The sequence below is a fragment of the Narcine bancroftii genome, chromosome 2 (assembly GCF_036971445.1).
Source record: "Narcine bancroftii isolate sNarBan1 chromosome 2, sNarBan1.hap1, whole genome shotgun sequence".
Classification (NCBI taxonomy): Eukaryota; Metazoa; Chordata; class Chondrichthyes; order Torpediniformes; family Narcinidae; genus Narcine; species Narcine bancroftii.
Window position 1 is genome coordinate 29,120,099 of NC_091470.1, and position 13,297 is coordinate 29,133,395.

The window sequence follows — 13,297 nt, forward strand, 5'->3', positions numbered from 1 at the left end:
AGTTGATAATTTATTTTATTCTTTTCTACATGAATCTTCTTCCAAATGTTGAGCAGATGGTGCAATACTGGTGAATTCATACATTGCACCAATTTTTCATCCCACTTATATAGTACATGTTCAGGTATCTTCTCCCCTATTTTATCTAGCTCTAATCTGGTCCAATCTGGTTTTTCACTTGTTTGATAAAAATCTGATAGGTATCATAATTGTGCTGCTCTATAATAATTTTTAAAGTTTGGTAATTGTAAGCCTCCTTGTTTGTACCATTCTGTTAATTTATCTAGTGCTATCCTCGGTTTCCCCCCTTTCCATAAGAATTTCCTTATTATTTTCTTTAGCTCCTTGAAGAATTTCTCTGTTAGGTGAATTGGTAATGATTGAAATAGGTATTGTATCCTTGGGAAGATGTTCATTTTAATACAGTTTATCCTTCCTATCAGTGTTAGTGGTAAGTCTTTCCAGTGCTCTAAGTCGTCTTGTAATTTTTTCATTACTGGATGATAATTTAGTTTATATAGATGGCCAAGATTATTATTTAGTTGTATACCTATGTATCGAATTGCTTGTGTTTGCCATATAAATGGGGATTCTTTCTTGAACTTAGTGAAATCCCCATTATTCATTGGCATTGCTTCACTTTTATTTGCGTTGATCTTGTACCCTGATACTTCTCCATATTCCTTCAATTTCTTTTGTAATTCTTTTATTGATATTTCTGGTTCTGTGAAGTATATTATAACGTCATCTGCAAATAGACTGATTTTATATTCCTTCTCTTTTATTTTTATCCCTCGTATTTTATTTTCTGTTCTTATCAGTTCTGCTAGTGGTTCTATAGCTAATGCAAACAGTGAGGGAGATAGTGGACATCCCTGCCTTGTTGATCTGTTTAATTTAAATTGGTTTGATATATATTCATTTACTGTCACTTTTGCCAATGGTCCCTTATATAATGTTTTAATCCAATTAATATATTTCTCTGGTAGGTTGATTTTTTGTAGCTCTTTGAATAAATAATTCCATTCTACTCTGTCAAAGGCTTTCTCTGTCTCTAAAGCAACCGCTACTGTTGGAGATTTGTTTCCTTGTACTGCATGGATTAAGTTAATGAATTTACCGATATTGTCTGTTGTTCGTCTTTTTTTAATAAATCTAGTTTGGTCTAGTTTTACTATTTTTGGTACATAGTCGGCCAATCTGTTTGCTAATAGTTTAGCTATTATCTTATAATCTGTGTTAAGTAGAAATATTGGTCTATACGATGCTGGTGTTAGTGGATCTTTCCCCGTCTTTGGTATTACTGTAATTATTGCTGTTTTGCATGAATCTGGTATGTTTTGTGTTTTTTCAATCTGGTTCATTACTTCCAGGAGAGGAGGAATTATTAAGTCTTTAAATGTTTTATGGAATTCTATTGGGAGTCCATCCTCTCCTGGTGTTTTATTGTTCGGTAATTTTTTAAATATCTCCTGTATTTCTTCAATTTCAAATGGTTTTATTAATTTATTTTGCTCCTCTGTTTGTAATTTTGGTAGTTCAATTTTAGTTAGAAATTCATCTATTTTGTCTTCTTTCCCTTCGTTTTCAATTTGATATAGTTGTTCGTAGAATTCCCTGAAGTTTTCGTTGATCTCTGTTAGGTTATATGTAATTTGTTTGTCCTTTTTCCTTGATGCCAATATCGTTCTTTTAGTTTGTTCTGTCTTAAGCTGCCACGCTAGTATTTTGTACATGTTTTCTCCTAGCTCATAATATTTCTGTTTTGTCTTCATTATGTTCTTCTCCACCTTATATGTTTTTAGTGTTTCATATTTTATTTTCTTGTCTGTCAATTCTCTTCTTTTAGTTGTATCTTCCTTTATTGCTAATTCTTTTTCTGTATTTGTTATTTCCATTTCCAACTGTTCTATTTCTCGATTGTAGTCCTTCTTCATCTTAGTTACATAACTTATTATCTGTCCTCTGATGAATGCTTTCATTGCATCCCATAGTATTAATTTATTTTTCACTGATTCCATATTTATTTCAAAGTACATTTTAATTTGTCGCTCAATTAATTCTCTAAAATCCTGTCTTTTAAGTAGCATGGAATTTAATCTCCATCTATACATTCTCAGTGGGATGTCCTCTAGCTCTATTGCCAATAACAGGGGTGAGTGATCCGATAACAATCTAGCTTTATATTCCATTTTCTTAACTCTTCCTTGAATGTGGGCTGATAACAGGAATAGGTCTATCCTTGAGTATGTTTTATGTCTACCTGAATAATATGAATATTCCTTTTCCTTTGAGTGTTGTTTCCTCCATATATCCAGAAGTTGCATTTCCTGCATCGATTTAATTATAAATTTAGTTACTTTGTTCTTTCTGTTAGTCTTTTTTTCCAATTTTATCCATGTTTTAGTCCAAATTAAGGTTAAAACCCCTCCTATTAGTATATTCCCTTGCGTATCTGTGATCTTCAAAAAGATATCTTGCATAAATTTTTGATCTTCTACATTAGGTGCGTATACATTGAGTAAATTCCAAAATTTTGAATATATCTGACATTTTATCATTACATACCTCCCTGTTGGATCTATTATTTTCTCTTGTATTTTGATTGGTACATTTTTATTGATTAATATAGCTACTCCTCTGGCTTTTGAATTATACGATGCTGCTGTTACATGTCCTATCCAATCTCTCTTTAATTTCTTGTGTTCCACTTCAGTTTGATGTGTTTCTTACACAAATGCTATATCAATTTTTTTTTCTTCAGTAAATTTAATAGTTTCTTCCTTTTGATTTGGTTATGTGTTCCGTTAATATTTAAAGTCATAAAGTTCAACATGGCCATTTCATACTTTGTTTATCTTTCCTTTTCGTTTCCTCATCACCACCTTCCCTTCTTATCCATTTCTGCTTTCATTTTTTGAACACATTATAAGACAACATTTCTAAAACATAAAATATTTCCACTATTCCCATATCTAAAATTCCTTTAACCCCAATAGTCCCTCCCCTCTCTGAGTTGCCTTTTGTCCCTTGTCGGGCAACGACATCTCCCCTCATCATTTGGATTTGCGAACCCACTCGCAAGCATCAACTGATTTCGCAGTGACTTATTCTTCCCCACCCAGACCCCCAGAAAAGATTTTAATCTTCATATATAACAAAGCTCATTCTCTTAATTCCCTCCTTACTTCCTTTCTTCCCTTTCTTCCCCTTCTTAGTTTTTACTTATACTTTATTCTTCTTCTTTATATATAGTTTGTTGTCATTTTTGTTCTTGTTATATCTCTTCATCTCTCTGTCTGTTTTGTAGGTGTTCTGCAAATTTTTGCGCTTTTTCCAGATCCGAGAACAGTTTGCTTTGCTGCCCCGGGATAACTATTTTAAGCACCGCTGGATATTTTAACATAAATTTATAACCTTTTTTCCGTAGGGACGTCTTTGCTGCGTTAAACTCCTTCCTCTTCTTCAAGAGTTCAAAACTTATATCTGGGTAGAAAAAAAATGTTGACCTTTGTATTCCAGTGGTTTTTTGTCTTCTCTTATTTTTTTCATTGACTTCTCCAATATATTTTCTCTTGTCGTATATCTTAGGAATTTTACTAGAATGGATCTTGGTTTTGTTGTGGTTGTGGTTTAGGGGCCCTTTCTACTTCCATTCCTTCCTGTATTTCTGTTCTTCCTAGGACCCTGGGGATCCATTCTTTTATAAATTCTTTCATATTCTTGCCTTCATCTTCCTTAAGGCCCACTATCTTTATATTGTTTCTTATATTATAGTTTTCCATTATATCTATCTTCTGAGCTAACAGCTCCTGTGTTTCTTTAACTTTTTTATCAGATTCTTCTAATTTCTTTTTTATGTCCTCTACTTCCATTTCTATGTCTGTTTCTCGTTCTTCTACCTGGTCTACTCTTTTTCCTATATCTGTCATGACCATCTCTAATCTATTCACTTTTTCTTCTGTACCTTTTATTCTTTTTATTTCACTGAATTCTTGCGTCAGCCATTCTTTTAATGTTTTCATATATTCTTTAAAACATTTTTTATCCATGTATTGTCCCTTCCCTTCATCTTCCATTTCTCTGTGTAGAGTTTGATGTTCTCCCTCCTCTTCTTCTGAGTCCACTCCAGGACCTGTGTCCTCTACCTCTGTCTCCTCTGATCTTCTTGTTGGGTTGTTTATTTTATTTTATTGGGTATTTTTGTTCTTCTTATTTTTATTAAAGGTGTCTTGGTTTTGGTTGTCTTCCTCTGGGTTGGTCATCTGTTGTTTCTCTAATTTCCTTTTATTATTCTGTTCCTTCTTGTTCCTGTTATTTTCTATGTTTTCCTGTTGGGAGTCTTGCTCTCGTGTTATTCTTGTCTGTTTCAACTGTGGAGATTTACTCCTCAGCTGGTCCCCCCTCCCGTCGGTGTTGTTATTGTCTTGTTGCACCCTTTTGTATGGCTCCGTGAGCCATCTTTGTAGTCCTGCATTCAAGATTTCCACTGACCTCAGGGAGCGGGCTTCTCTCTCCATGGCGGGCCTCCTCGTACAGGTAAGGCCTTCACCTTTCTCTTCCGACGTCTTTCATTCTTCTTTTCTTCCCGTTGTTTTTGCTTTTTCTTTCTTTGCTGCCATTTTCTCCACACTTTTATTTTTAATTTCTTATGGTTTCTGTGTTTGTGGCTTTGCTTTTTCTTTACTTTTTTTTAACTTTTCTTGAGAAGGCTGGTATTTTCTTACCGGTCACTACTCCATCACGTGACTTCCCCTCCTGAGCCCTCTTTTTTTCAAAGTGACCTAATTACTGCACCAGGTTCAACAATGTGGTTGGTCCATCATTCAGTCTGGGTGTAATTATGAATGGACAATAAATGACAGCAGAAATATTCTGTAAACAAATAAAAACAACCTGAATTTTGCAGTCATAAACTTGTGCAGCATGCAAACACTCTCTTCAGTCTAAATTGAGCATTCATTTGCAACAGTTTCATTTTATTCTTTCCACTTTCCTATTGACTGCTCTCCAGATCTGTGCTCACTTATGCACTGGGGACAACTTGCTCTGGGTAATTAACCTGCACGTTTGTGAGATGTGGAAGGAAACTGGATCACCTTGGGGAAACCAATGATGGACAGAAGGGGCAAACTGTATACAGACAGCATCAGGGGTCAGTATTGAACCGGGGTCTCCAGAACTGTGAGAAAACAATTCAACTAGATGCACTGCTGCAAGACCTCCACTGTCTGCAACAAATGATGTCATTAGCTGCTTATCGCAGGTGAACTTTCCAGTGGATGTTCCGCAGCCCTGTGTAATAATTGGAAAGCCAAAACAGTGCCGAATTCTTGAATGTAGGTGACCCCATGTTAGGACCTCTCATGTCATGGCAATTCTCCCTTACAGAATTGAAAAATTATTACCCAAAAAACTTGAGATGCAGAATAAAATTCACTTTCACAGAATTTATATGAAACAAGTAAACACTATATATTTTTTCTTTGTCCGGCTCGCACGTTTCTTGATGCATGTGTAGAAGGTACAACTTTGCATTATAGAAAATGGCAATATCTGGGAACGCAACCCCAATCACCTCACTGTAACATGGGGGCAAACTGCCCCAGGATAAACAACAACCAATGTTGTTTAACAATGCAAAGTGAGGTGCTCAGAATCAAGAAGTTGTAGAAGTATGGAGCCCTTATTTAAAAACTCTTGATATTAAAATTTAATCTCCCAATCGATTCCGGTGGATGTTTTGGTTTCCGCAGCTGTTCTTAGTGTTGATCTCCTTCTTTCTTTTTCTGCAGGAGGGTAAGGGAGGCGGGTGGGTGTTAGTGGGGTGGATGAGCGAGGCTGGGGGGAGGTTTACACAATTATTGATATATTATTACTAATTTCTTATAATTTAAAATTGTAAATAAAATATTAAAAAATGAAGTATTACAGAGAATACTTAATTTACTGCATTATCATGTACAGAAAGCAAAGGAAAGTTAAAAAAAAATAAAAGGGGAACATAAAATCATGTTTTAATTATACTTTTAAAGGAAGTGTTCATCTTTTAGCACCAGAGAGCAATTAAGATAATAAGAATTAACCTTCACTTGATCAGCACTAAGCGATTCGATTTTTCTCTGCAATGATTCTGTCTGACCTGCTGTATATCTCCTGTAGTTTCTGTTCTTTTTTTGTTTGATGAGCTCAGTACGCATTGGTCTTTTATCTGAAGTTGCTTCATGTTGCTCAGTGTACTTCTGGTCAATTCTCACGTCAGGTGTAGTACAGATTCTGAAGGACCACAGACAAAATCCTGCCTCAATTTTTATCACATTACTGTTGGGCTTCCTTTAGTCACGCCCTGATTTAATTCCTCGTGGCCTCACGCAGGCTGTGGGCTGCTGGAGACTGGCTCAAAGGAACCAGCCATCGGAACCGGTATTCTAGAGGGCGCTGAAGGCAAGAAGGGCTCACAAAGGGCTTTGGGAGGCTTCCTGATCATATTAGGGGCTTGGACCTGGTGTTCAGATGGCCAATGAATTGAACAGGAGTCTGTGAGGCTGCATGGGGCTGCAGGAGTACTGGAGGTGAACGCACGGACCCTCAGTGACTGAAGGGACTCTCTTTTGCTTCTCTTTCTCTTATCGTTCGGGGCACTGGGCACTCCTTAGTGTGACTCTTTGCCTACATTTACGGCAGACAAAAGCCGATGTTTATCATGTTTGTTACATTTTCATTTATTATTACGTCAATAAAAGGAAATTTGAACCTCGAATATAAACAATGTTATAAATAATCACCAGTTTAGGCTGCTTCTGTGGAGTGAGAACTCAAATTATTCTTCGGAATTGATAAGAAAGTTCTGATGCCAGTTCATTAACTTGAAATGTCAATCATTTCTTTCTCTGACTTTGTCTGCCCCTGCTGAATATTTACGGTTTCTCATATTTTTTACTGTGGATCTTAGTTTATTGGAAGTTGCACTTACAATGAAAATCAGGGTATCTGCTACCAGACTGTTGGTCTGTACTCCTCCCTCTCCAATTTTCCCCAGCCTTTAACACAGACACCTGTCTTTTATGCTCATATCTTGAGGAAGGGGGCAGGCCCCGTTATATATCTTTACCTCCTGTGGATGCTGCGAGACCTGCCAAGTTCCTCCAGCATTTCTGTGTTTTGACAACAATCACAGCTTCTGCAGATTTTCACATTTCACCTCATCGCAAAAATGCCACCACTCTCCAGCAACTTGTTCTATGTAAAAATTCACAGGAAAGCTGTCACTGGAACAGTCGTCCATCGAGTCACCCCAGAGGACTATACCACCCACCCTGGAAATCAGGACCCTGGGTACGCCCGCCTCACAAAATATCACCACCCTAGACTTGATGGCAGGACCTAATCCCATACAAGAAGATCCCCAGCCCACACGGCCGCATGGTCATCAAGTACTTCCCACTCCCACACCTCCACCAAGAAAGGCCGAAAGGCAGACCGCACATCCCGCCCCTATACCACTATCAAGAAGGACCAGAAGGCAATGGAAGCCACAAAAAATTTTGGACTTATGAACTTACAAACAAGGAAAGGAGGACAGCGGGGGGCAGGGGTGGGAGGATGGGTGGGAGGGGTGTAATAACAATTTTTTTAAAGGCGGGGTGAATGTGGTGATATGTAATTACACCACTAGGTCACCAGGGGCCATCCCAGTGACTTTGTACACAAAGCAGTCCAGATCTACAGTCTAGCCTTCTAAGTTCGTCTTGCAGAGAGACAAGACCTCTTAGTGTACATATTAATTTATTAAAGCTGTCTTATACTCTCACTGCTCATGTGGTTATTGTCAGTACACGATTAAACAAGAGATTTAGCTTGACCTAGCTGAAAGCAAATATTCTTGATTTATAACATTCTCATTGAGGTTCAATATCTCTTAATTATAACAATTTGCTTGATTTAAAAATAAACCTCATTAGTTAAGGTCAAGAGAGACTGGGAACAGGGTTCGAATCTTTCATTCCATTGAGGTTTGGGATTCCATTTGTAATTTGATTAATACAATCTCCCTTTGTGCACAACATGGTTTATTGCAATTTAAAGTGGTCCATAGAGTACCTATGTCTAAAGCTAAATGATCCCGTTTTTACTCTTATCTAAACCCTCTATGTGAAAAATTGCTGAGACTTCTTTGGTTTACGTGTTTTGGAAAATTTTGGAGAAATATTTTTCAAACTTTATCAGTGATTCTTAAGATTAAATTGGAACCTTGTCCTTTAATTGCTCTTTTCAGATCATATCAAGATGATGAAATCTTGCTAACTTCAACTCAAAACCAAATTTTATCCTTTACTTCATTGATGGTCAGACATGCAATTTTGATTAAATCGGAAGATAAGACTCCACCTACACACACACACACACACACACACACACACACACACACACACACACACACACACACACACACACACACACACACACACACACACACACACACACACACACAGACACACACAGGTCAAATTATATTATGTCTTGTTTACATTTACAAAAAAATTAGATATGCCATTAAAGATTCAAATACTAATTTTCTAAAGACCTTGTGCCCTTTTATGGACCATTATCCAATCTAAAGTTTTAGGTTTCTAATACGATGCTGTGCTGTCTGTTTCCAGGTTGTCATCACTTGATATCCACACATTAGTAATTTTTCTCCCAAACCTACATAGTGGTTGGGGCTTTGAATTTGTTTTTTTTTTATTTTTCTTGTAACTTGTATTTCATTATATAATTTTATTGATTAATTTTTGTATTATTGTAACCCTTAATAAAAAATCTTTAAAAAAAATACCTAGTTGAAAGCAGGGGAAAGAGGTGGTGTGTAGTGGAGTGGGGTGGAGTGGTGTGGAGTGGAGTGGAGTGGAGTGGTGTGTTGTGGAATGGTGTGGTGTGGGGTGGAGTGGTGTGGTGTGGAGTGGAGTGGAGTGGTGTGGAGTCGTTTCTTGTGGAATGGTGTGGTGTGGAGTGGAATGGGGTGGAGTGGTGTGGAGTGGAGTGGAGTGGTGTGGAGTGGTGTGTTGTGGAATGGTGTGGTGTGGGGTGGAGTGGTGTGGTGTGGAGTGGAGTGGAGTGGAGTGGTATGGAGTGGTGTGGTGTGGAGTGGTGTGGTGTGGAGTGGTGTGGAGTGGTGTGTTGTGGAATAGTGTGGTGTGGAATGGAGTGGGGTGGAGTGGTGTGGAGTAGTGTGTAGTGGAATGGTGTGGGGTGGGGTGGAGTGGTGTGGTGTGGAGTGGTGTGTTGTGGAATGGTGTAGAGTGGAGTGGGGTGGAGTGGTGTGGAGTAGTGTGTTGTGGAATGGTGTGGGATGGGGTGGAGTGGTGTGGTGTGGAGTGGAGTGGAGTGGTGTGAAGTGGTGTGTTGTGGAATGGTGTGGAGTGGAGTGGGGTGGAGTGGTGTGGAGTGGAGTGGAGTGGAGTGGAGTGGCGTGGAATGGTGTGGAGTGGTGTGATGTGATGTCGTGCAGTGTGGAGTGGTTTGGTGAGGTGTGGAGTGGTGTGGTATGGTGTGGTGAGGTGTGGAGTGGAGTTCTGAGATATGGAGTGGTCTGGAGTCAAGTGGAGTGGTGCAGAGTGGTGTGGTATGGAGTGGTGTGGATTGGTGCAGAGTGGTATGTGGTATGGAGTGGTGTAGCATGGAGTGCTGTGGTATGGTGTAGTATGGTTTAGTATGCAGTGGAGTGGAGTGGTGTGGTGTGGACTGTTGCAGTGTTGAGTGCCGTGGAAAAATGTGGTTTGGAGTGGAGTGGAGTGGTTGGAGTGGTGTGGTGTGGAGTGGTATGGGGTGGTGTGGAGTGGTGTGGTATGGAGTGGTATGAAGTGGTGCGGAGTGGTGTGGTATGGAGTGGTACAGAGTGGTGTGGTGTGGAGTGGTATGGACTGGTGCGGAGTGGTGTGGTATGGAGTGGTATGGAGTGGTGCGGAGTGGTGTGGTATGGAGTTGTACGGAGTGGTGTGGTGTGGAGTGGTATGGTATGGAATGGGGTGGCGTGGTGCAGAATGGCTAAATACTTGATGAGGACACTATTCAATTTAAGAAAAGAGGGGAAGAATGGATTAATTGGATGGTGCCAGCAAAGAGTCTGCACAACTATAATGGCTGAATGACCCTGGGAGCCTCTGATAAGATGAAACACACCAGAGACTACAGATGATGGAATTTGGAACAACAAAAATGGAAAAGAACAGAATTCTGTAGCCAGTGGAATAGCACCGCACATTCTATCGCCCAATAGTATGAACATCGCCTTTTAGAACTTCAGGTCATCTCTCTCTACTTATAAGCTACCTCCCAGCATTTCTTTCCTCTTCCTGCCCAATTTTATGCTCCTACCCCACTCACCCCTCCCAGCACCCACCTTGACTCATCCCGCTCTCTCTCTCTCTTCACTCCTCTTCTGCTCACATTCATTTCTTCCCCTCCCCTCCATTCTTTGTCCATCTGATCCCATCTATCCTACCATCACAACTCTCACTAAAACCACTATCAATTCCACATTGTTTCTTCGGTGCTTTCACCCACCTGAGTTTCTCTTTCCCTCTCCCTTTATCTCCTTTCCTCTAGCACCCCACTCCTTCTCTTCCTTCTTCATTCAGAGTTACTGCCTCTCTCTTTCACCTCAGCTTTATCCTCTTCTACCCTCCCACCTATATCCTCTCACCAGTTAACCTCTCCCTTTCTCCTTTTCCCTTCCTCCCTCCACTTGTCCCTCCTCTCCCAAATTTGTTATTTCAGGGGCCAGCCTGCTTTTGGCTCATACCTTGACAAATACCCTTTATTTCTCAGGAATGCTGCATCACCTGCTGTGTTTCTGCAGTAACTTTTGTGCATTGCTTAAAACCAACTATAGTCAATTAGGGGTAATTGGGCAGCACTGTTTTGTGGGCCAAAAGAACCTGTTGCCATGCTCTATGTCTAGAATATCATATTCTAGCAGTGGTAGATTTTTGTCCACCCTGTCTGATTCATCTTCTACCCTTTTTTTTCTCTTGCCTCTCCTTCTCTTTGTCCAACACTTCCCAATCAATGCTCATGGTCCTTTGTCCTCCCTAGTTCACCAATCCCTACTGTGCTCTGTCCAACATTACCCATCCTGTCCACATTTTATCAGCTCTCTTTCCTCTACACCAGGAGTGGGCAACCCTTTTTTTAAAAAATTCACATACCACTTTAAGTATTTCCAATGCCATCGGTGCTCTGTAAGGGATTGCTTAAGGTAGTACATGAACGTAAAGAAAAAGGTTTGAAAATTTCTGTTTTAATCGTACCTCATTGACTCGTTATGTGCACGGTTTCATAGCTCCAAAAGAAATGGGTCAATGACAATTTTCTCAAGCAAAATATTTAATAACAATTGGGTATAGACCAGTGATTCTCAACCTTCCTTTCCCACTCACATCCCACCTTAAACACTCCCTTATTAATCACAGAGCACTTATGGCATTGAGATCACTTAAGGTCAAATGTGAAATTTTTTGAAAGGTTACCCACCCCTGCTCTATACCCTCAGTCCTGATGAAGGGTTCTGACCCAAAACGAGGGCAATCCTTTTTCTCCCACTGATACTTTTCAAGCCACCAAGTTCTTCCATCAAATTGTTTTCTTGTTCTAGAATTTTTATGAGCTGTGTTTCTCCCACACGCTTTCATTAACTGTTCCTTGGTTTAGTTTTCCTTTCTACACTGTTTGCTTTGGAGCTTTGCCTGTCTCGATGTGGTCGACAGTTTTTAATGCAGATTTGCTCTGTACCTCAATGGTGTTTCAACTAGAGGATTCAAGGGAAGTGAAGCCATCAAATCAACCACAAAAACACATTGATCCACAGTGCACACAGGTTGGTCAAAGCGCAGAAGAAACGATGGGACCTGACTGACCTGGAATTGATAGAAAAGGTTCAATCTTCTCAAGCAGTTATAGGAGCTCAAGGGTCATCAGTGCTGAAATTGAAACAGGTTTTGTTTTATCTTTAACAATCCAAATCCCTGAGAATTATTTAAGAGACGGATATGTTCTGGAAGGAGGCACGAAGCAGCAACAACTCAGGTTCAGACAGAAAGGAAATGAAAATATAATCAGGTGGTTTGAGATAGATAAACATCTCCATTGTTGGTCACAGAGTGCCTCAGTTCTGCAATTAATAATAGGCCGCTGATAAACAAAATGATGGAATATACTGTTGGTTTTATGCTCTACTTAAATTCATATAAAATCTGTATTGATTTTACATTTTAAAAATCCTATAGTTCATAAAAAAAAATCAATATATATTAGTGTTGACAATTTATAAAGTTCTTCTCCAACTAAAATGATTAATAGTTACGTCATGAACAGAAAGTAAATTGGGGTTTCAGCATTGCATTGTCTTTACATATCTATCTGCACTGACACACTCAGAGATTGCTGCAAAGTTTTTCTTAATCCAATGTGAATGGATACCAACAATGTTAAAATGTCTATACTGTGCACCAACTCGTTGAGTCTGGGTGCTGTTATCCTGCTGGAAGTCTTTACTGAGTGATACAAGTACCCTCCAGTTTCCAGTGCTAGACCTGCTGATGCTATTTTTGTGCCACACAACAATAGCATACCACCTCGGGCTTTTGCACCTTACAGACCATAATGATCTTAATCAGCCAACGAACCACTGCCCACTGAACTGATGACAGTTTCAGAGTCCCCAGTTACTGAACCAATCCAAATCCACAGATCAGCATTCAAATATGTTCTGGAAGACATCATGCTTATGAAGGGACACTGAGGAGCCTGGGCTCCCTTAGCTTAGTGGTAAATGAAGGGCTCGTGAGTTTTTTCCTTGCTGGGGCCTCATTTCTGTGAGGGGCGCTGGACAAAGTGTCTTCCTGACTGTAATTTCATGTATTTTCTAAAAGAAGTATTTGTGGTGGTACTGCAGGGGGCATCCTCTGTACCTGCAGGAGTGTACCGCCGGCCTACTGCAGGGGGCAACCTCTGAACCTGCAGGAGTGTACCGCCGGCCTACTGCAGGGGGCATCCTCTGTACCTGCAGGAGTGTACCGCCGGCCTACTGCAGGGGGCAACCTCTGAACCTGCAGGAGTGTACCGCCGGCCTACTGCAGGGGGCATCCTCTGTACCTGCAGGAGTGTACCGCCGGCCTACTGCAGGGGGCAACCTCTGAACCTGCAGGAGTGTACCGCCGGCCTACTGCAGGGGGCAACCTCTGTACCTGCAGGAGTGTACCGCCGGCCTACTGCAGGGGCCATCCTCTGTACCTGCAGG

The 13,297-nt window shown here is 40.1% G+C and overlaps 1 long non-coding RNA gene across 1 annotated transcript; it reads right to left on the reverse strand.

Annotated features, from left to right (window-relative positions):
- Positions 1-6,140: 6,140 nt before the first annotated feature.
- LOC138752282 (uncharacterized) lies at positions 6,141-11,981 on the reverse strand. The gene is made up of 3 exons (XR_011350479.1): positions 11,916-11,981; positions 7,112-7,239; positions 6,141-6,276 (listed from the first exon to the last, which is right to left on the reverse strand). It is a non-coding gene; the product is annotated as an uncharacterized lncRNA (long non-coding RNA).
- Positions 11,982-13,297: the final 1,316 nt, after the last annotated feature.